Source organism: Megascapheus bottae, chromosome 20, assembly GCF_031878675.1.
Source record: "Megascapheus bottae isolate mThoBot1 chromosome 20, mThoBot2.hap1, whole genome shotgun sequence".
Classification (NCBI taxonomy): Eukaryota; Metazoa; Chordata; class Mammalia; order Rodentia; family Geomyidae; genus Megascapheus; species Megascapheus bottae.
Genome location: NC_143528.1, coordinates 16,230,275 through 16,252,562, shown reverse-complemented (window position 1 = coordinate 16,252,562; position 22,288 = coordinate 16,230,275). Strand labels below are relative to the sequence as shown.

Below are 22,288 nucleotides of genomic sequence, written 5' to 3'. Positions count from 1 at the left end.
TGGAGAGAGAGAGAGAGAGAGAGAGAGAGAGAGAGAGAGAGAGAGAGAGAGAGAGAGAGAGAGAGAGAGAGAGAGAGAGAGAGAGAGCGCGCGCGCGCGCGCTGGGAGGAGAATGATTCAAGAAACTGACAGCAGACATACAAAATAAAAACAGTTTGAGATCGCTTAAAGAGAATTCCATTACCATTTTAAAACTTAATAAGAATTCTGTGAATTCTCAGGATTAGATGAATTCATAAAACACACATATAAACTAGTACTGATGTAACTTTTACATCTGATACTACCACTGAGAGCAAATTTTTATAAAGGAAATTACAGGTTTTAGGAGCTCAGCTGTATGTGCATTATGCGTGTCAACCAAAGTTACTCAGAAATCTAAGCATGCAGGTATGATTATCTTTATTTTGTAGATGAAAAAAAATAAAATAGAGAGATTAAGTAATAGCTACTTGTTATATACAAAAATCTGTATTGATCCCAAACTGGCATGGCACTTTATTTCTCCATGTGATATATTTAGAAGTGGATATTTTGGGCGGTAATTAGGGTTATATGTGGTAAGGTAGGTGGCAATACCATAACGGAAACTGTATCCTTAGAAGGGGTATAATTTCCATGGAAGGACAGAGAAAAGATTGCTATCTATAAGCCAGGTAGAGTCCTCACCAGAGCCTGACCATGCAGGAGTCTTGATCTCAGAGTTCTAGCTCTAGGATTGTGAAGTCTAAGTCTCTATTGTTTAAGTCACTGGCATTTTAGGAGCAATCTCCTCTCCCCAGTTTCTTGGGGGGGGTTATGGGTTTTTTTGTTTGTTGTTGTTGTTTTTTGCTAATGCTCTATTTTGCTGCAGGCAGTAAAGTTTTAGATTTGTTTGTACCATTTGAAGAGATGAGCCTGAACTATACATTTCTTTCAGAACAGGTTCTTATGACAATCACTAGGTTGAGGAAAGAAGAGCCAGATGACCAAAGGTTTCATAATCACATTTCATAATATAAAGCACAGGCAGTTCTCCTTGAAGTCCTGTTATGAAGCACACGTTCCTAGATGAAATACTATCCAGAAAGAAACTTGCCACCATAGCTTGTCAAAAGCCAGTGCTAGCTAAGGATTATATCATTTAGCTCAGTATGATGTACAGCTCAGTATATACTCTTTCTTGGAAGAGAAAATCAGATTTCATATAGGTGAAGGATATTTTTTCCATTACTTTTGGATGATGGGGAAAGAGAAAAGAAAAGGAGAAAGGATCTGAGACTATCAGATGGGGAGAAAATGTAATTCAAATGGGACTGCATTTTTAAGCAAGGTTGTTGGACACTGGGGTATGAAAACGAAAGCAGTACTGGAGCCTCTGGCTCCTGGCATACATTACTTATTTCTCACAACCACATTTTCAGTTGATGAAACTGGGGCTAAAAAGCACAGACACAGATTTAGATTTGGCCGTAAAGGTCTGCAAAATCCATTGGTTTTCCTGCCTGGACCGGTTTCAAACCATGATCCTCAGATGCCAACTTCCTGAGTAGCTAAGATTACAGGTATGAGGTACCATGCTGAACCAACATTATTTTCCTAATCCACAGAAGGAATGTTTGAAGGGATGAGGAAGCATGCAGAGATATCAGATATTTAATAACATCATTTGAAGTTTTCAAATAGAGTTCCTACCTTAATTCTTTTTTTTTGCCAGTCCTGGTCTGAGCACTGTCCTTGGATTTTCTCAAGGCTAGAGCTCTGCCACTTGAGCCTCAGCACCACTTCCGGCTTTTTCTAGGTATGTGGTACCGAGGAATCGAACCCGGGTCTTCGTGCATGCTAGGCAAGCACTCTACCACTAGTCCAAACTTCCGGCCAGCTACCTTAATTCTTTAAGAGCAGTTGTGGGGACGGAAGCCTGATCTACAATGTAAACGCACAATGGTGTATCCCAAATCCCTACTGAATACATAGGGTAAACACCAAGCATTTCCTGAATAATTAGGTGTTGGTTATACCTCTCATGTTCTGAAATGCTGACCAAATGTCAGCATATAGTCTAGTGAAAGGTAGTCAGGATGAGGTAATGGCTCTAGATCTGCAAAGTATGTCATTACCTGAAGAGCAATTAATAACATGAATGTTTTTGAGGACAATAAACAAGAATATAGTTGTGGATCACAGAGAAACCATGTTCTGAAAGTACCCAATCAGCTGAGTTACCAGCCAAGTGTCTTTCGGCAAAGTCACTGGAGTCCTAATCTTATCATTGAAAACAGACCTCACAGAACACTGAAGATTAAGGAAACCATCTAACAAACAGCAAAGAGTTTTAGAACTACAGAGTAGGTGATTCAGAAATTTTATGGGAACAGTTTTAGTTGAAAGATTATTAGCTAAGATATTTATTGATCTGCCACTGATTCTGTGATTAATGATGTAATTTCTATCTTGTCATTGAAAATGTAAGGTTTAGCGCACAGTTTTCTGTACAAACCAATAGTCAGACTGGAGGTAGGTAGTTTGGACTTTAATTTACAAAGTCCATACTGTGTAAAGCTCACTTCACTGAAGAGTCTCCGCCTCCAAAAAGGGGGAAGTCGTGGAAGCCCACTGGGAATAGGAAATGAAAACACCAACAAGGTATGTGCAATGTATTGATGACTCTAGAACAGGGTCAAGGGGCATTACAAAATCACCTCCACAATTCAGATGAAATAAACATTGATTTAGTAAACTTTCTTAAGTTTAAAGGTTCATCTGATGCAACCAATCTATTTAGTGTTAACAATTGTGGTTTCCCTTTATCTCTTTTTTCCTGTTCTCCAGGCACCTATTTTTTAATTCAGAAGAGCAAGAATTGCCTCTAGTGACATTTCTAACAAAGTGTCAGGCCCCACATACATGAAAGGTTTGAGATGCTTAAAACAAATGCTTTATCATTTACTTAGCCCAGTCTATATAGTATCAGATATCCAAAACACTCTGATCTACATTATCGGATTTTATCCTTCTCTTTCCAGCCAAAGCTACCAGCCTCCACTGCCTTTACCTTCATGCCTGTCAATGTTTCCAAAACCTTATGCAGATATAATTCACTGGAAAAGAGTAAACCTTCTTGGAGATAGGGCCTGAACTGATGGATCCTCATAAGACAATTCTGATAATGGGGAAGGATAGTGAAGCAATCTTGAGAAAAAACAAAACCCCAATAGAATCTAAACTGAAAAGAATAGTCTGCCAAGCAAAACTGAGTTTTCTTAAACAAGCTTTAAGAAAAGAAATCGAGGGGTGGGGGTGGGGGGAGGGAAATGGGGACCAAGACATGTGAAAGGGTATCAATGTATGGGAATTAATGCACCATCTATCTGGCAAATATCATGTAACCCTTCTATTAATTACAATAAAAAATATACGGGAAAAAAGAAAAGAAATTGAAATACTTACTTTGGAATTTACTTCAAGAGTTCAAGTCTCACCAACTTCTTTGTATTTCCTCATCTGTTAAGATGGGGAATATACTGAAAATTCTTTACATGTTCTGACATTAAACAAGGCTAGAATAAAAACCACTGGCTTTGTGAGCTGCTATTTCACTCCACACCTACTCTTCCTAGAATGCCAGAGACTTGATAGAGTTTTTATGAAGTGTTTATCAGCTCCAAACACCCAGTGAGTTTAGAGAACTGTGTTAAGAGTACACCAGACATTTTAAGTTGATTACTTGGTAGTTTCCTACATCCCTTCCTATTTCATTCATTTGTGTAACTTGCTTGGACCTACAGAATTGGGACCAAATCAGTGGGTAGCATGTGGTGAAGGAGACAGGAACTTTTGCTTTGGAGCAGTCCTGTAAGGACTGAACAAACATTGGGAATCACTATTGTTATGGGCTTAATATTTATATGCTGCTCTCAGGTTAAGGCAAGTAGATTTCATTCCCCCCTCAAGTTTTCACTATTACAAATACCAATGAATACAGAAGACAGATTATTCTGAGAATAAACAGAAACTTTCTGACTCTTGAAAAAATAACCAGCCAAGATCTTAAAATAGTTCTTTGCATAAATATAGGAAAAAGGTTCATCTTAAACAGATGTTTAAGATGTCTTAGATGCTAAGATGTTTCACATCCTACCTACTCAGGAAGCTGAGCTCTAAGGATCATGGTTGGAAGCCGGCCTGGGCAAGAAAGCCCATGAGACTCCTATTTGTAATTAACCACAAAAAGGTGAAAATGAAACTGTGGCTCAAGTGGTAGAGCACAGCCTTGAGTGAAAAGGCCAAGGTCCTTGGCTCATGTGTTTGCATATGCATGTGCACGCACACACACACGCGCACACACACACAGCCTAAAATAAAATTACAAATATGCTTTAACACCCATCAGGATGGACACTGTCAAAAACTCCCACGTAAGCCTGGGGCTGTTACCTCCAATTAACCAACAAAAACCCATAAGAAGACCTGTGGCTCAGGTGGTAGAGCACCAGCTCAAGCCCCAGTGAAACACACACCACATCAAACACACACACACACACACACACACACACACACGCACGCACGCACGCACGCACGCACACACGCACACACACGCACGCACACACACACAAAGAAGTAAGCAAACTAGCATAAACACTAAGTAATAAATATGAGAATGTGGATAAATTAGATCCCTGTGCTATTAATAAGAATGTGACGTGGAGCCCCACTGTGGAAAACAACACTGTAAATGCAAAAGATTAGACAATTACCATGTGATCAGCCAGTTCATTTCTGATACAGGTCAAGAAGAAGGCAGGATCTTACAGAGATTTGTATGCTCGTGTTTTTATAGCAGTATTATTCACAATAGCCAAAAGATGGAGATACTTCAGGTGTCCATCAGTGGGTAAATGGGTATATAAAATATGGAATTTGGGGCCGGGAGTTTGGCCTAGTGATAGAGTGCTTGCCTAGCATGCATGAAGACCCGGGTTCGATTCCTTGGTACCACATGCATAGAAAAAAGCTGAAAGTGGTGCTGAGGCTCAAGTGGTAGAGCCCTAGCCTTGAGAAAGTCCAAGGACAGGGCTCAGGCCCTGAGCTCAAGCCCAGGACTGGCAAAAAATAAATAAATAAAAAAAATAAAGTATGGAATATTCATAAAACAGAGCACTATTTAACTTCAGAAAGTGAGTATATTCTTACATATACTTCATGTGCACGAACCTTGGCATTGTACTAAAATGTAAATGATGCCAGTCTCAAAAGGACACGTGCTGAGTGATTCTTCTTACATGAAGTACCTAGAACAGTCATATTCATAGAAACAGGAAGTGGGACAGTGGTTGCCAGGCCTGGAGGCAAAGGGGAAAAGGGTGTTTAATGGGTGAAGCAGTTCAGTTCTGTAAGATTAAAACATTCTAAAGCTGGGAGGTGGTGGCTCATACCTATAATCCTAGCTACTAAAAAGGCTGAGTTCTGAGGCTTGAAACCATCCCAGATATGCCCATGATACTCTATCTCCAATAAATTGGTCAGAAAAAGTCAGAAGTGGTGCTGCAGCTCAAGTGGTAGAATGCAAGCCTTGAGCACAAAGAAGCTTAAGGACAGCACCCAGGCCCTGTCTGAGCTCAAGCCCTAGGACTAGGGGATAGGGGAATCTGTTCTGTAACATTAGCAAACTGTATGCTTAAAAAAGCTTGAGAAAGGGGCTGGGAGTTTGGCCTAGTGGTAGAGTGCTTGCTTAGCATGCATGAAGACCCGGGTTTGATTCCTTGGTACCACATACATAGAAAAAGCTAGAAGTGGTGCTGTGACCTAAGTGGTAGAGCTCTAGCCTTCAGAAAAAGCCCAAGGTCAGTGCTCAGGCCATGAGTTCAAGCCCCACAATTGGCAAAACAAACAAAAACCTCAGGGGAAAATTGTATGTTACCTGTATAAAATTGTGGCAACACAAAATTCAAGATAAGTAAACACTTTTGGGGGGTGGAGGGTGCTAAAAAAACATGAAAAAGTTTTTGCTACAGGTATGTTGGGTTCCATTTATTAAAATGATTTTTTTGTACAATATGAATGTATGCTACCAGGACTTCAGAAAACAAGAGCCATACCTTTGGGTTATGTAGAGAGACAATGACTCTGCCTAGTATGCAAGTTTCAAGAGTTCCTTTCTTACTTGTATTTACAACTCACTGTTCTTGGTAAGATATTCCATAGCTACTAAATACCACAGACATTAAAATGAAGCAAACTGAGATTACAAAGTTTGTCTTTGAGCCCAGAAGCTTTATGTATGGTACCATATACATAGAAAAAGCTGGAAATGGTGCTGTGGCTCAAGTGGTAGAGCACTAGCCTTGAGGAAAGCCCAAGGACAGTGTTCAGGCCCTGAGTTCAAGCCCCAGGACTGGCAAAAAAAATACTAGAGAAATAACTTTAAAAATTCTACAATCATTTTATTGGGGAAAACAAGGATAAAAGCTGTGCATTTTTTCTCCTCTTATTTTCCAATTCTTGAAAACAGCCTGAATTTTGATTTATGCATAGAAGTTAGAAATTATTCACTTTCAGATTAACTTTTCTGATTTTCTGGAATAATATGAAATCCATTAAGTTTGAGTGCTAGGAAGGGGTGATATTGTCCAAAAAGAAATGTACTCACCTGACTTAAGTAACAGTAAACTCTCTGTACATCACCTTTATAGTAACAATAATAATTTTTTTAAGTTAAAAATGGTTGAGTAATGAAATAAAAGCTCAGTCTTAAAACCAAGATTTCAAATTTTGAATCGCTATACTTGGTGTCCATTCACTTGGTGAGTTCACTTCAGGAATATCCTTTTTTTGGGGGGGGGAGGGGGGACACAGTCTTGCTGTATAGCCCAGGATGGCCCTGAACTCAAGGTCATCCTGTCTCAGCGTTCTGAGTGTTGATCTTAGAATTAGGCACCACTATGCCCAGACTTTAAGAATCTTATTCTGCCAGCCTTGGACCCCCATCATTCCTGCCTTTCACACCATATACCATGAGAACTCATCACTATGAAAAGGCTGGCTGATAACCATCAGGACAATATACTACTTTCAAAACTGGGTTTGCAAATCATGTGGCTCCTTGTAGCATTACTTAAAGCTTAAACATTTTATAAAAGTTAACTTAGTTAAGCAGTACACCTTTTATGTGGTGAATATAAGGTAACCCTTCTATTAATTACAATAAAAATATATTTAAAAAACTGAAAAAAGTTAACTTAGTGCTTTTTCTACTACTTTAGTGAGATAACTACTGACTTTAGTTTTCAAAGTGACTGGAATAATGTATTACTTTTCGAAGCAAATTGGGGATTTAGCATACCTAGAGTAAGAAATGTGGAATATATAGAAATTTAAAGTAATTTGTCAGATGTATTTTTAAAGTTATTTTAAAAACTGACACTACTAGGCCACTTGTCCTTCACATCTCTCTTGTATTAACAACAACAACAAAAATACCAGGACAATGTAAACATGCTATTCACTATCAAAAAAGTTCATATGATCCTTTTTAGCACAGCTAAAATGCACTATCAACAAAATTTTATGCAAAGTCTGCTCCTTTGTTGTTTGGGTCACTGAACTAAGTGCAAACCATCTGTTATCTTGGATAATTGGACAAAGTAAAAAAAAAAAAAAGGAAATTAAAAAGATAACAAAATGGCACTCCAAATAGAACTTATTTGTTCAAAAGCACCATTTATGATGTTCAAATCCTGCTGACTTTAAGAGGGTTAGCACTCATGTTTTTATTTCTGATTAAGGCTGTATTTCTCCTTTTTATTTTTGAAAAGATATGCTATTAAAAAAAACTCATTCACATCCTAAAAACATTCTATTAAAATGTCTTATCTGAACAAGTTAAGGTCCAAGGTGTTTTAAAATCTAAAATGTTTCAGATTTTTACAAAAAACTGAGTGAGGACTCATAAAACTCCCTATCAGGAGTATACAGTTTGCTTTCAAAAGAGCTGAATAGCTTGATATAAATCAGTGGGTTTTTTTCCAAGTCAACATGCTGGGATTCTAAGTCTTCACTCAAACCCTCAGGATCTTAATTTCAGATCAAATACACCTCTCAAAAATCTCAAAAATGTTAAACTTATTGCTAAAAGAGCTCCAAAATGCCATTCTCAAGCTTATTTCCTTTTCTGATTTATCTGGCTCTATGCTTGCCAGAATCTCTCTAACTGTTCACAGGCAGGAAGACTAGGAATGAGCACTTCAGAGCTTCAGAAACTTCTCACAGGACATGTTAGAGCGCCTGGAATATGAAATCAATGATCACAACAGTGTCTCATCCCTGTTGTTAATAGTGATAAAAACAAAATGAATTCCCAGGACACTAAGCTTTATTCAGGAACCAATCATCTATGGAAGAAGTGATTTTGTTTAAAAAGTAAAACAGAACAGCCTAGGGTATGTTTACACATTTCTAGTAGTACAAATTTCATCACCACCCACTTCTGTTCCTAAATGGCATGTAATGTGCTTTGTGCTATTTCCTGATGAACAGTGCACAAACCAGACCCACTCCACCTACATGAAGTTCATGCCACAGACGATGAATTCAATAGGGCTTTCATTTCAGTTGTTTTTTTTTTTTTATACAAAACATCACAAATCCTAAATAGCACCAAATAAATGCTGTAAAAGATAAAGAAATTCAACAGATAAAACAACTCTTAAAATTCCTCTGTGCTTATTATTTGTTTGGAAAACATACCAAATAAAAAGTATTTATTTTACATTTTTCAATCTGATGATACCCTGCTGTGATGATGCTTACCTAACTCTGTGGCAGGAGACTTTTTCCACTTGCATTCCACTGTAAGGTGTTTTGGGGTTCTTTTTTGGGGGGGGAGGGCAGAGTTGATGCTGATACTGGGATTTGAACTCAGAGCCTAGGAACTGTCCCTTATGTTTGTTCCTCAAGGCCAGTGCTCTCAATTGAGCCATACCTCCACATCTGGCTTTTTGGAGGTTAATAGGAAAATCGCAGACTTTCTTGCCTGGGCTTGGTTTTGAAAATGATCCCCATATCTCAGCCTCCTAAGTAGCTTGGATTTCAGGAGTGAGTCACTGGTATCTGGCTTCAAATGTCAGGCTTTTTTGTTGTTGTTTGGTTTTGTTTTGTTTTTCCGTCCATTGTTGTGGGTCTTGAATGCCAGGTCCGGGCACTGTCTCTGAGCTCTTTTGCTCTAGGCTATAGCACACTATCATTTGAGCCACAGCTCCATTCTAGCTTTCTTGCTGGTTAGAGATAAGTCTCACAGACTTTCCTGCTGAGGTTGGCTTCAGATCTCAGCCTCCTGAGCCACTAGGATTAAAGATGTGAGCCACCAGCATCCAGCCATTATAAATTCTTTGAACTCCAGCAATTTCTACAATCTACATCAGATTTACATTGAACCAGCAAGAATGAAGTTCTGTCACTCTATAGATACTCCAACTGAAGAGGATGCTGGCTATTCTTACCTATTCTTGGATTTCTTTCCCTTTCTGCACACATTTACAAATAAAATGATCCCAGCAAAAACTCAGAAACAAGTTACTTCCTGAAATCTGCGAATCAGAGAACGTGAAAGATGGTGAGGCTGAAGATTGAAGATTGCTTCCTCGCTACTAGGATAATTCCTCAGATCTCAGTCTCCTGAGTAGGTAGGATTACGGTCTTGAGTCACCAGTGTCTGGCCTAGAATATTCTTTTTTTTGTTACTATGAAAACTCTTCTTGATAGTTTGCATAATAAATTGGATATGAATTCTGAGAAAAGCTGTTCCTAAAAATTCAGGCATTCTATATAGAGTTTCTGTCTGCTTCAATGATTATATTCAAGAGCACATATGAGATTAAAAACTATCTTTCAATTAGTTGCCCTGACAGAGTGTTTTGCACTGCTATACCCACCAGAGCTAGCTTATAACTTTACTTAATCACCAAGAGGAGAGAGTGAATAATGAAGAAGGCCCCATCTGGCCTCAAAGGATCCTTTCCTCTAGTAGAGATAGTTTTCCAAGGAAATGGTTCTTATCCTGGGTTCTCAATAAAAAGGGTTCTTACCCTGGTTTCTAAAAACAATAGCTATTTACTAGATGGAATTCAGGGACCTTGAACTTACAGAAATCTCTCATGTAAAGTTTCTCTCTCTCTCTCTCTCTCTCTCTCTCTCTCTCTCTCTCTCTCTCTCTCTCTCTCTCTCTCTGTCTCTCTCTCTGTCTCTCTCTCTCTCTGTCTGTCTCTGTCTCTCTCTGTCTCTGTCTCTTTCTCTCTCTTTCTCTCTCTCTCTCTCTGTCTCTCTCTGTCTCTGTCTCTGTCTGTCTCTGTCTGTCTCTCTGTCTCTCTCTCTCTGTCTCTCTCTCTCTGTCTCTCTCTCTCTGTCTCTCTCTCTCTCTCTCCCTCTCTTTCTCTTTCTCTACATACACATTCTTTTTTATGGAGAGATGAATGAAAAATTGCTTGGGCTAGGAGGCTGCATGCATTTATCAAAAATAGCTGTTAACTTTCTTCACACATCAAGAAAGACACTATCATCTTAAATTCATCTTTCTTCTGCTGCTTAGAAACATAAACAGAATGGAAGCTTGTCCATCAGAGGACACAAAACAGACACAGAAATGGGCTTTTCCCAGAAGAATTCATATCCAAGTTGATACAAACTATCAGAAAGTTTTCATGTGAAGTTTTTAATCAGGACAAGCAACTAAGGAGAGTTACAAACATCCTGCCAACTATTAGTGCCATGCGTAAATACTAACTACCCTTTACTGGCAGAGACCAAGAACATAAAGACAGTGATTATTAAGCAGATTTTAGGAAGAAAAGAAAAATCACTTCTGAAGGAAAGGAAAAAGAATTGGTTCAAAGAAAATGTTCTTTGAAGGAGAAAGATGGACATTTTTGAAAATGTTGTTAACTGATGTAGAGATTCACTTAAATTTTATTATTTAAAAATACAATGGGGCCAGGAGTTTGGCCTAGTGGTAGAGTGCTTGCCTAGCATGCATGAAGACCCAGGTTCGATTCCTCGGTACCACATACATAGAAAAAAGCTGGAAGTGGTGCTGTGGCTCTTATGGTAGAGCACTAGCCATGGGAAAAGCCCAAGGACAGTGTTCAGTCCCTGAGTTCAAGCTCCAGGACTGGCAAAAAAATAAATAAATAAAAATACAATGAAAATGAATATCCATAATCCAAGAATGAGAATATTGGTTGTTTATATATGAACTAATAACAACACATGTGTTGAAGAATTATTGTTATTCCAAGCACCTGAGGCTGACAAAACAAAAAGTCTCCCAGGTGATTGTTTTTTCAGCTAGAAGACTCCAGCATTCTATTAGTCTGTCTAGATTACCAACAAAAGTGTGAATTAATTTCTTGTGCATTCTCCCACTGACTTACCATTTAGGAATCATAAGTAGAATTATAATTTTTTTAGTTACATTCTGAAAAACCAGAGACAGAAGGTGGGGCCAGGGTAACCCTGCTTCACATCTCCATGAAACCCTTTTATTGTAGAACAGATAGTTATGCTGCAGGTGCCAGCAACATAAACCTGTAACCCCAGCTACTTAGGATGCTGACATCCAGAGAAAGGAAGTTCAAAATCAATCCAGGAAGAAAAGTTTGCTAGACTCCAAGATAACAAATAGAAAGGGATGAAGGCATAAGTGGTAGAGTGTTAGCTGACCAAGCATGCCTTGAGTTCAAACCCCAGTACTGCAAAATGACAGGAAGTGATATGTACAGCAAATACACTTCATTTACATCATTTTGTGCGTGTGTGTGTTTTGTCAGTCGTGGGACTTGAACTGGTCTAGGCATTGCCCTGAGCTCTTCAGCTCACAGCTACGGCCCAACACCTTGGGCCACAGCGTCACTTCCTGTTTTCTGGTGATTAATTGGAGATAAGAGCCTCACAGACTTTTTAGTGCCAAGGCTGGCTTTGAACCGCAATCCTCAGATCAGCCTCCGGAGTAGGTAGGATTACAGGTGATGGCCACAGCGCTCAGCTTAAATCATTTCTTAAGAGACCAATAGCAGGTCACCATGATGAAATGTGTTTTGTTCTAGCAAAAAAAAAAAAAAAAAAAAACAACTTTTCTCGGATTGGGAGTTTGGCTTAGTGGTAGAGGGCTTGCCTAGCATGCAGTAAGACCCGGGTTCAATTCCTCAGTACTACATACATAGAAAAAAATGCCTGCAGTGGTGCTATGGCTCAAGTGGTAGAGCTCTAGCCTTGAGAAAACCCAAGGACAGTGCTCAGGCAAACAAAAATAAAAACAAAAAACAAAAAACTTTTCTTTTACATCAGATAAACAAGAATGTTTTTCTGCATCAATCCTTTGTCCATCTCAAATTGAAAGCTAAGCTAAGCTAAGCTAACGAAGCTTTAGTGGTTTTCTAATGGTCTCATCCTAAAGAAGCAGCGACAGGAGGAATCTATCCATACTTAACAAGCCCTTTTCCAAGTTTTAAATTCATTTTATGAAAGTGCTAAGCTTACATAACAATTCAAATTGTTAAGAGTAAGACAAGCTGGTCAAGGTGGCTCATGCCTGAAATCCTTGCTACTCAGGAAGCTGAGATCTGAGGATCAAGGTTCAAAGCCAGTTCGGGCACAAAAAGACTTGAGACTCTTATCTCCAATTAACCGCTAGAAAATGAAAAGTGGGGCTTGGCTCAAGGGTAGGGTGGTAGCCTGAGCTGAAGAGCTCAGGGACAACACCGAGGCCTAGGGGTAGGGTGGCAGCCTTGGGGTGAAGAGCTCAGGGACAGCGCCCATGCCAAATTCTATGACCCACAAAAAAAAAAGGTTAATTTCATACCGAACCTGTAATTCCAGAACTCAAAGAGGCTGAAGCAGGAAGACTGCTGCTGAGTTCAAGGCCAGTATGGGGTTACATAGTGAGACTATCATGAGAAAGAAAAAAGGATAATTAAATTATAATTTTGGAATGATTTCCATCTCATCTATATTCTCTGAATATGTTTTACCTTTTATACCTTTTATAGACCCCACAGAGGCACACATAGACATACATACACTTACACAGTAATAATAGAAACAGTAATTTTGATGCATAGTTAAAAAGGTTTGATCACTTCTATATTCCTCAGATCTTCTGATGGATTTTTCACACTCTTTGAATTCTAAGTGCATTTGTTACCTCTTTTACTAGACACCAATATACACAGAATAAGGAGCAAGGTGCTAATTCTTTGATTTTCCACAGACTCAAAAGCTGATGCTTAGTAACATGAGCATGTTGTTTTCCACAATGGATTAATAACTCTGCTGACAGAAAACCACACACACAATGTCTCACAGGATAGTCTCGGACTCAAAGTTACAAAACCCTATTTCCTAGTCTAAAGGAATCCCAGTGTATCAGAATTGTACCCAGTTACCCAGTTATCCATATACAATTAGTAATTGCAAATTTTGCAAAGCAGTTGTGGTAAATTTCACACATTTGTTTCATAAAAACCAGACTCCTTTCTTTCTACCATATGCACGACTACTTCTAGAAACAGGCAACAGGATTAGATGGGGGGTGGGGAGAGAGGAGTGAGAGAAGGAAATATACCCAAGGATTCATAAACTTTTTGTTTTGGGTTTTTTTTTTGGTCGGTCATGGGGCTTGAACTCTGGGCCTTGGCATTTTCCCTGAGCTCTTCAGCTCAAGGCTACCACCCTACCCTTGGAGCCACAGCATCATTTCCAGTTTTCTAGTGGTTAATTGGAGAAAAGAGTCTCACTGTCTTTATTGCTCAGGCTGGCTTTGAGCCTCGATCCTCAGATCTCAGCCTCCTAAACAGCTAGGATTACAGGTGTGAGCCATGGTGCCTAACTTTCACGTTTTTTTTTTGGTTGTTTTTTTGGGGGGCCAGTCCTGGGAGCTCAGGGCTTGAGCACTGTCCTTGGACTTTCTCAAGGCTAGTTCTCTACCACTTGTGCCTCAGCACCACTTCCAGCTTTTTTATGTGTATGTGGTACCAAGGAATCAAACCCAGGTCTTCATGCATGCTAGGCAAGCACTCTACCACTAGGCCAAACTCCCGGCCCTCACAAGCTTCTTGGAAAGCAGATATGGTTTGTGATACATAAAGGAATTCCTATTCCAGTCACTTAAATATACTTCACGTTCCAGCAAGCTTAGTATGATTTTTTAAAAATAGAAATTACACTTCATTCAGAAACTTTGTCCCAAGTTCATCTTAAGGAAGCAAACAAATGATGCTAAAATTGGAAAGATATGCTACTTTTTAATAATCGCAATCAATAGCAATAATTGCACAATCAAGGCAAGGAAAATCTAGGTAAATAATCTATCTTTTAATTATACTCAAGGTATCAACTAAGAACATATTTTGGCCTACACAGAAAATGAATAAAAGGGGGCCGGGAGTTTGGCCTGGTGGTTGAGTGTTTGCCTAGCACTCACGAAGACCCGTGTTCAATTCCTTGGTACCACATACATAGAAAAAAGCCAGAAGTGGTGCTGAGGCTCAAGTGGTAGAGCTCTAGCCTTCAGAAAGTCCAAGGACAGTGCTCAGGACCTGAGCTCAAGCCCAGGACTGGCAAAAAGAAAGAAAATTAATAAAAATAAAGAAAAATTGGTTGTTTAAGGTTTACATTACTACCAACTTAAAATTTCTGGTTTAACAAGAGAGAAAAAAATCTTTATGTATATCATATGGTAAAATTTCAGATTTTTATTCATCTTTTTTATTAGCATCACTTAGTTGAACAAAGGGTTTTCATTTTGACATGTCCATATGTACACAAAATCATACCTTGATCAGACTCATCCCTGCCCCATTCTCACTCTTCTCATCCCCTCGCCCCCAATTTCAGTTTCTAAGTGAATGGTCCAATTACACTAAATATGATACCTAAAAAGTGGGCAGAAGTATTAAACCATGTGTCTTGATTACAGTGTTGTTCAGCTTCTCTTTATACATGGTGGTCACCAGATCACTACTGAAAGGAAGACTGGATGGTGCAAACAGCAATTTCATAGTCCTCAGTGTGCAAAGATGTAAGGAGCCTGAGGAAATCAGAATAGGTCAGTGAGAAAAACTATTCCCTGCAACTGTGAGGAAAAACTAAAAAGAATCAACAAGAGCCATAAAAATTCTCTGTTATATAGTGTCTCACAAATATCCCCGAAATGAGTAATACATAGGATGTTTTTCCCCCAGTCCTGGAAGGAAGGTCATGAAATTTTCTTGTATCCTTTGCCTTGCTGCTGATGCCCCAACTAGGGTCAGTTCTGCAGAGGAGATATAGCATGTTGAGGGGTTCTCTATTCTCCTTCAACATGCAAGTAGAGTTTTCTAAATTTTAGTTCTTTTAGCTACTTTATTTTATTTTTTCAGGGGAACAGTATAAAGCATAAAACTGAATACATGGGATGTTTTACTTTGATGAGCCAATCTCAGTTGAATAAAGTCCTTCAAGAAAATTCAAGGTCTTCAACAATGAATTACATTCCATACACATGCAGCACAATCTCTCTGGGGACAGAAATCCAAACTAATAGTTTAAATAGAAACAGAAGAGACATGACCTACATGTTCAAAGCCAGCTTTTTAAAACAAAAACAGTACCTCTTTTCTGTAGTCAATATGAAATAATACTAATCAATGAAAATGTTACCATAATGGTAGCAAGGATACTTCTATGAAACTTAATACCCTACAAACATGTGAGAATCAGTAGTGTACTGCTTGCTTCCACAGATTAATAAATAAATTATGTTTACTAGTCTGAAAAAGAAAAATTAACAGATTAATCATACTGTGATTTTTCTGACTAGCTAGAAATAAACCCCATTTGGTTTGGCTTTTGTCTTTGTTATCTACAACATTTCCACTGCTACTGCCACCACTTGGGATGGACAGGGCGGCACAGACCTATAATCCCAGCTATAAGGGAGGCAGAGGTAAAAGGACTGCACTGTGAAGCTGGGCCCCAGGCAAAAGTGCAAGACCTTATCTGAAAAATAACTAAAGTGAAAAAGGACTGGGGTCATGTCAAAAATGGGTGGTGTTTTCCTGGTAAGTACAAAACCTAGTTCAAATCCTAGTACTGCTAACAACAACAACAAACATACCAAAACAAAAAACACAATACCCAGAGAGGCAAATTAAAAGGGAATATAACAGGCTAAGTTTGTTACAACTAGTATAACATGACAAGCACAGGTGGTTGTGACAATGAATCTGCATCATTGCCTTGGTACATGAGAAAACATTCACCACTGAAGTCATCTGTTGAAAGAGGTTGCTATTTTTTGTATACAGTTACAATGAAACAAAAGTTATTTGTAAAATCCATCCATAAAGAATTTCCTAAAGGCAACTATGATTACAGAATCCCTCCAAGACGACAATGACACATTACTGTTGGGTGACCCATTATTTGGTATATAGTAAAAACACAGCAAGTTCCAAATAAGTGAACAGATATTTAAGACATCTTTTGTTGATTCTTGAAAACAGTGGCATGTATTCAGCAGTGAAGATATACTGAGCATATGTTAGGCAATACTGTGTTAAGCACTTGAACAAAGAAAAAATGAAAGAATAATCTTATTAGTTTTATCATCACTTATCTATATGATTTTGAGTATGCAGACTTAGAGTAAGTCAATGTTTGTATTTTCTAAGTTACTTAGATAAGTGGTATCACAAAAATTAAATCTTACTGTTAAGTGAGCTCTTCAGCACTCAGTGGTATGACAAAACAATCAACACACAGAGCTAAAGGTGAAAATCTAGAAATATATTTGACTGAAGATTCTGCTGTTGTTCTAAGTGGTTAGCATCCAGTAGGGAATGTAAAAGGAGTCAGTTCTCAAAGCCAATGAGTTCATACTATGTTGGAGGAAATCAAGAAGCAAACAGTAACATGGCTATGTCTTCAAGATTCTGTTCTAAAAGTTGATCTCTGAAAGGCACCAAAACAAAACCAGTATATGGCTCTGAAAACACACACACACACAAAAAGAGAGGGGGGATGTGCAAACAAATAGAAAGGAAGATGTTAACTAGGCCAAAAGAGAAGTCATAAAATAACAAGAAGAAACACAAAAACCACACAGGGCTGAAAAGGAAGAAACGCTACTGATGAAGGCTGTGGCCATTAAAAAAAACCCACAGTAACTTAAAGTGGGTGTCAAAAAAAGAGAACATAAAATGAGAGTTCAACCACACAGAAGGGAGTCAGGGCATCTCCATTCAGCAAAGACATGTCTATAAGTGACATTTACAAATCCAAGCACAAGGTGGAAAACAAAGTTAGGAGCAAGAAAAGAAACTGGCCAAATTATGATGTATACAACACAGTAGGATAACAGAAATGTGGAGTCTGGAATTTTTCAGATACATGTGTTCAAGGGGAACAGAAACGCCTAGAAATATATGATGAAAAATGATCTGGAACAGTCTGACTTCTTAAAGGACCACGACTATCACATCTCCCCTCCTACCTTCTATTCTCCTTTATAGGCTCTTAACTAAGTTCACTGACAATGTCTAAAGACCCTGGAATCAAGAGAGGTATGCTCACTAGCTAAAAGAGGTCAAGGACTCCACAAACAGAATTTCAGCAGAGACCACAAAGCTTTAATCTGGTTTTCAAGGTCGTGGAGAATTCTAAAAGATTCAATAACTGCCTTAAAGTAACTGACATTTGCAAATGGAGACACAAGATGAAAACAGGAGCAAGGAAAGAAACTAGTAAGCTTACATTACATATGGCTTAATATCACAGATTTCTCTCTGGAGCAGATAATGAGCAACGTTTTAGTAAAGAGAGAAAAAAAATAGTCTGTACATTCTTCTGCCTTAAAGATATTTTGAGGTTTAGCACAATTAGAAAAGAAAAAAGATTTAACATTTAAAAAATATATCTATATACAGGGGCCGGGAGATTGTCCTAGTGGTAGAGTGCATGCCTAGCATGCAGGAAGACTCGGGTTCGATTCCTTAGCACCACATACATAGAAAAAAGCGGAAAGTGGTGCTGAGGCTCAAGTGGTAGAGCTCTAGCCTTGAGAAAGTCAGGCACTGAGCTCAAGTCCAGGACTGGCAAAAAAAAAAGAAAAAAGAAAAACAAATATAATATATATATTCCTATACAGTTTAAAAATAACAGAATATTCATGTTCTGTACAATCCCTAGACAAAAACACAGAATGTCTTACTTTCTTTAGAAAATCATTATTAGTAAAGGAGGGTTGTGGGGGAGGTTTGGCTCGTTTTAAAAAGAAGGTTAAGGACAAAAGTGTTAAGACCACAGATCACAAACCCTAAACCTCATAGCTCAGGCCTGGGCATTCCAGTAAGTTCTGAAGAAGTTCTGAAGCTCCCTCATTAAAAGGATTAGCGTTTCTGTTCAAATGTCTAGATAAGTCGCAAATGAGTCAGTCAAGACTTTACACAGTCTTGCACAAATACTGAAATAGGATGCACTTCTTTACTCTTGAAATCGCGGTCGTGTCCACGGGAAAAGCCATATGAGACGTGGTGACTTGTGCTGAGCCACTTTCTTTGAAGTAAGAATAAAACACAATCTCTGCCGTCCTTATTCCAGGGCCTGGAAATAGGGGAAAAGAGGAGGCGGAATGCTTTTCTGATGAACCCCCACGCTCGGTTGGCTGAAGACTTCATAAAGCGTATTTAAAAGATACTGCCTGTCTCACTCGCCTAATAAAAAGTGCACCCAGGGACTTAACAAATGCCAACACCACGACCAGGTTACCTGCCCCGCCGGGGCTCTAGCACGAGGGCGATCCGAGTCCCCATCTAAATTCAAGCCCGGAACCCCACGGTGCTGGAGGGCGACTTGGAGGACCGGGACCGGCCAGCGCATCTGGCGTGGAGGATCTGCGTGCCCGCCAGCCCGCCCGGAGCCCCGGCTCGGCCGCCGCCGAGGAGCAGCGCACCTTCGTCCGGGAAGAGCCGCCCGCCCGCACCCGGTTCGGGCGGGACGGGGCCACGCGCCTCGGATGCCAGCGCGGGGGGAGGGGGGAAGGGACGAGGGTCTGCGGCCGCGGCCCCTGCCCGCCATCCCGGGACTCCCCGCTTCGCGTCGCCAGAGCACGGCCTCCGGACGGCGACGTGGAGCCGGCCGCGGCCTCGGCACCGCGGCCCCAACGCGCTGCCCAGGCGGCCCCCCACGCCCAGGCCGCCCCTCGCCCGCAGCCCCGCCGCGCGGCCGCAGACTTGGCAACTTACTGGGGTTGAGCGAGGGCCGCGTCAGGTAGGCGGTGAAGGGCGAACGCCCTCAGCGGGCTGACTAGGAGTCCGGGCTGAAGAGGGCAAGGGAAGCGGCCGCCGCCTCGTTGTGGCGCGCGGAGAGGAGCGCCCGATCGCCGCGCGCAGCACTTAGCGCCTGGGGCTCGTGGGCGCCCCTCGGTGTGTAGCCGCGCCTGGGCGGGGCCTGGGCGGGGCCGAAGCGGGAGTGGGTGGGGCCTGGGTGGGAAGTAGGCGGGCCTGGACAGGGCGGCCCCGCCCTCGCTTACTCCCACCCGCAGCCCTCTGGCGACGGGTGGGTCGGGCCAGTCTTCGGTATACGTGGGGCCCAGTGCTGGTAGGGTGGCGCGGTCTGCGGCTCTCGTGGTTGCGCGCTAGCCTGGGGCCTCGAGGTGTGGGCCCACCTGGAAAGCGGAACCTGGCACAAGGGCAATGCTCTTTCCTTGGAGGAATCAGTTTCAGACGTTTCCCAAGTTCATTCTAAGCAGATTTCTGCTACGTGGAATGTGTGTCTGTGTATCTTATCCGTATTTTTCATTCTAGGGAAAACTGAGAACTAAATGATATGATCAATAGAAGCCCAGATGTGTGTGGTGTTCTGACAAATAATGCCACTTTCACCAAAACAATAGCATAACGGTTTACATTAATGATGTGCAGCTGTTAAATTTTGAAAACTCGAGGAATGTGAACAGACAGTCAACATTTCTTGGCAGTGGTTTTATAAGAAAATGGCGTCTGCTGTTTCCAAGGGAACAAGAGCAGAGGGGACAGAACCAAGGCTTCTCCTGCTATACTACTGCTTACTTTGAGAGTCCCTGATAACAACTTCACAATCACAATGTGAAACTTAATTTTCATCTGAAATGAAGTACCACATTGAGAGCACATTATTATTTGGGGCAGAAAAGGTCTTACTTTGCTTAATATCTGGGTAATGGCTCCAGATTCATCTACTAATAATAATTGTAGCAAAGTACCAGATTGATATGTCGTAGTGCATTTTTAATGTGATGATCTAAATTGTTCCTTTTTTTTTGTCTTCTTCTTGCCAGTTCTGGGGCTTGAACTCAGGACCTAAGCACGGTCCCTGCGTTTTTTTGCTCCAGGTTAGTGCTCTACTATGTGAACCACAACTCCAATCCTAGCTTTTTGTAGTTAATTGGAGATAACAGTCTCACTGGCTTTTCTGCCTGGCCTGGCTTTGACCTTGTTCCTCAGATCTCAGCCTGGGATGACAGGCATGAGCCATTGTTGCTTGGCCTATTCAACATTTAGAAACTGTGATTTTTTTCCAAAAAAAGAATCGCCGAGTCTAATTTATCCATCTAATTTTCCAATTTCCCGAGGCAAGCATTCACTGTGTTCATGTATGACTAATAAAATCAGTTTCATCTCTAAGCAAAAATTTATGTCCTTCTAACACGTTTTAACAATATTGCAGAGTATTTTCACACACTTCACTTTCATGTGACAAACTTCCTCTGGGAATGAGAAAAATCCACCTTACTTTTTAGAGCCATCTAGGTTGTTCTGCAGATCTTACAAATATTTGTGCATATGTGAAATTGCACAAAATTTCAAGGCACTTTTTTTCTCTGAAAAATATTATACCCTGTTCTCTCATGTTTTCCAAATACAATGTAAAATACATCTCAAGTTTACCATCTAGGATTTACCTTTTAACTATCAAGATTGAATAAGTTGATTCTTACTAGCTCTACTTTGTGATATTATAATCTTGTAGCTCAAGAAGACAAACTAAATTCCTTTACCCCATCCTTTTTATCAGATAATTAAACACTGTATACTAATGCTTGCTACAAGCGAGTAGGATTTGAAGGAATAAACCAATAGGACCCAGAGTTTGGAGGGCTTTCAGGCCACTGCCATTCTCCACTCCTTTTACAAAACATGTTTTTGAGCTATTGTAATTCTCTGCTAGGAGAGTTCAAGGTTTGTATTAATTATTACAAATGAAGAAAACCATTGAGTCTATGTTCCTTTGATTCTGGCTTACTTTACTTAATATGATTTTTTCCAAGTCTTTCCATTTCCTTGTTCTTCTATTTTCTTACTACTATACTTCTTAACCATTCTCCTGGCACTTTAAGTGCTATCTTAAAGTTATTATGTTCAAGTTATTCTTTTATAATTTAAAGTTCTCCTTTCTCTTTACTTTTTAATGTTTAATGAACCACAAAGTTCTGTTATTAGCCTCACATTTGCTCTTCATCACAGAAATAACCCTTTCTCTTGATTTCTATGAACTTACCTCCCTAATCTCTGTCATAACATCAGCAAAAGTTATTGCACAGAAACTCATGGTATCTTCTCATTGGTGATAGAATCCAGCTATATTATTTTAATTATGTAAAGTCTCCATTATCCTTCTTAGTACATTTTCTTTTCTTTTTAAATTTCTTCATTGTAATATATAGAGGGGCTACAGTTACATTCACCAGATAGTAGCTGCATTACTTCTCACACATTGATACCCCTTCTCATGTTTTTTTTCACCATTTCCTTCCCCCACCCCTCCCAATCATATTGCTTTCTCCCTTTCCCTTTCCTATTTCAAATAGCCAGTACATTTTCTTTAACTTACATTTAAACCTGTGCTAGCCAATATTGTACCCACTGGCTGCATGTAGCTCTTGAGCATTGAGATGTGGCCAGTCTGAATTCAGATTTGTTGAAGTGTAAAATATACACTGACTTTCAAAGACTTAGTATAATCAAAATCATGTAAAACACTAATAATTTTTTAATATTTATTACATTGTTGAAATAAAGTTTTGGACACATTAGGCTGCATAAAGGTAGGGATTTAACTAATTAGTTTAATAAATATTTTTGTAGTTTTTTTTTAAATGTGATTGTTGCAAATCATATTTCTGTTGGACAACACTGACAGTGTATCATCAAGTCTAGTCTGGGCTAATGTAATAGATCAGAGAGGAAAGTTTTGTTTTGATTTTTAAAGAAATAACAATCCTGCTTCAGCTCACCCTTTAGGA

At 39.8% G+C, this 22,288-nt stretch overlaps 1 protein-coding gene and 1 long non-coding RNA gene across 4 annotated transcripts in view; one reads left to right on the top strand and one right to left on the bottom strand.

Moving 5' to 3' along the window:
• Slc7a2 (solute carrier family 7 member 2) overlaps nucleotides 1–19,413 on the bottom strand; it is a 62,313-nt gene extending 42,900 nt beyond the window's left edge. For both annotated transcript variants that reach the window (XM_090354014.1, XM_090354015.1), the window contains exon 1: nucleotides 19,251–19,413. The gene's annotated coding sequence lies outside the window, so the exon portion shown is untranslated. The remainder of the gene's footprint in view (nucleotides 1–19,250) is intronic.
• LOC150049212 (uncharacterized) overlaps nucleotides 19,092–22,288 on the top strand; it is a 127,468-nt gene continuing 124,271 nt past the window's right edge. For both annotated transcript variants that reach the window (XR_016539032.1, XR_016539031.1), the window contains exon 1: nucleotides 19,092–19,275. This is a non-coding gene — a long non-coding RNA (uncharacterized LOC150049212). The remainder of the gene's footprint in view (nucleotides 19,276–22,288) is intronic.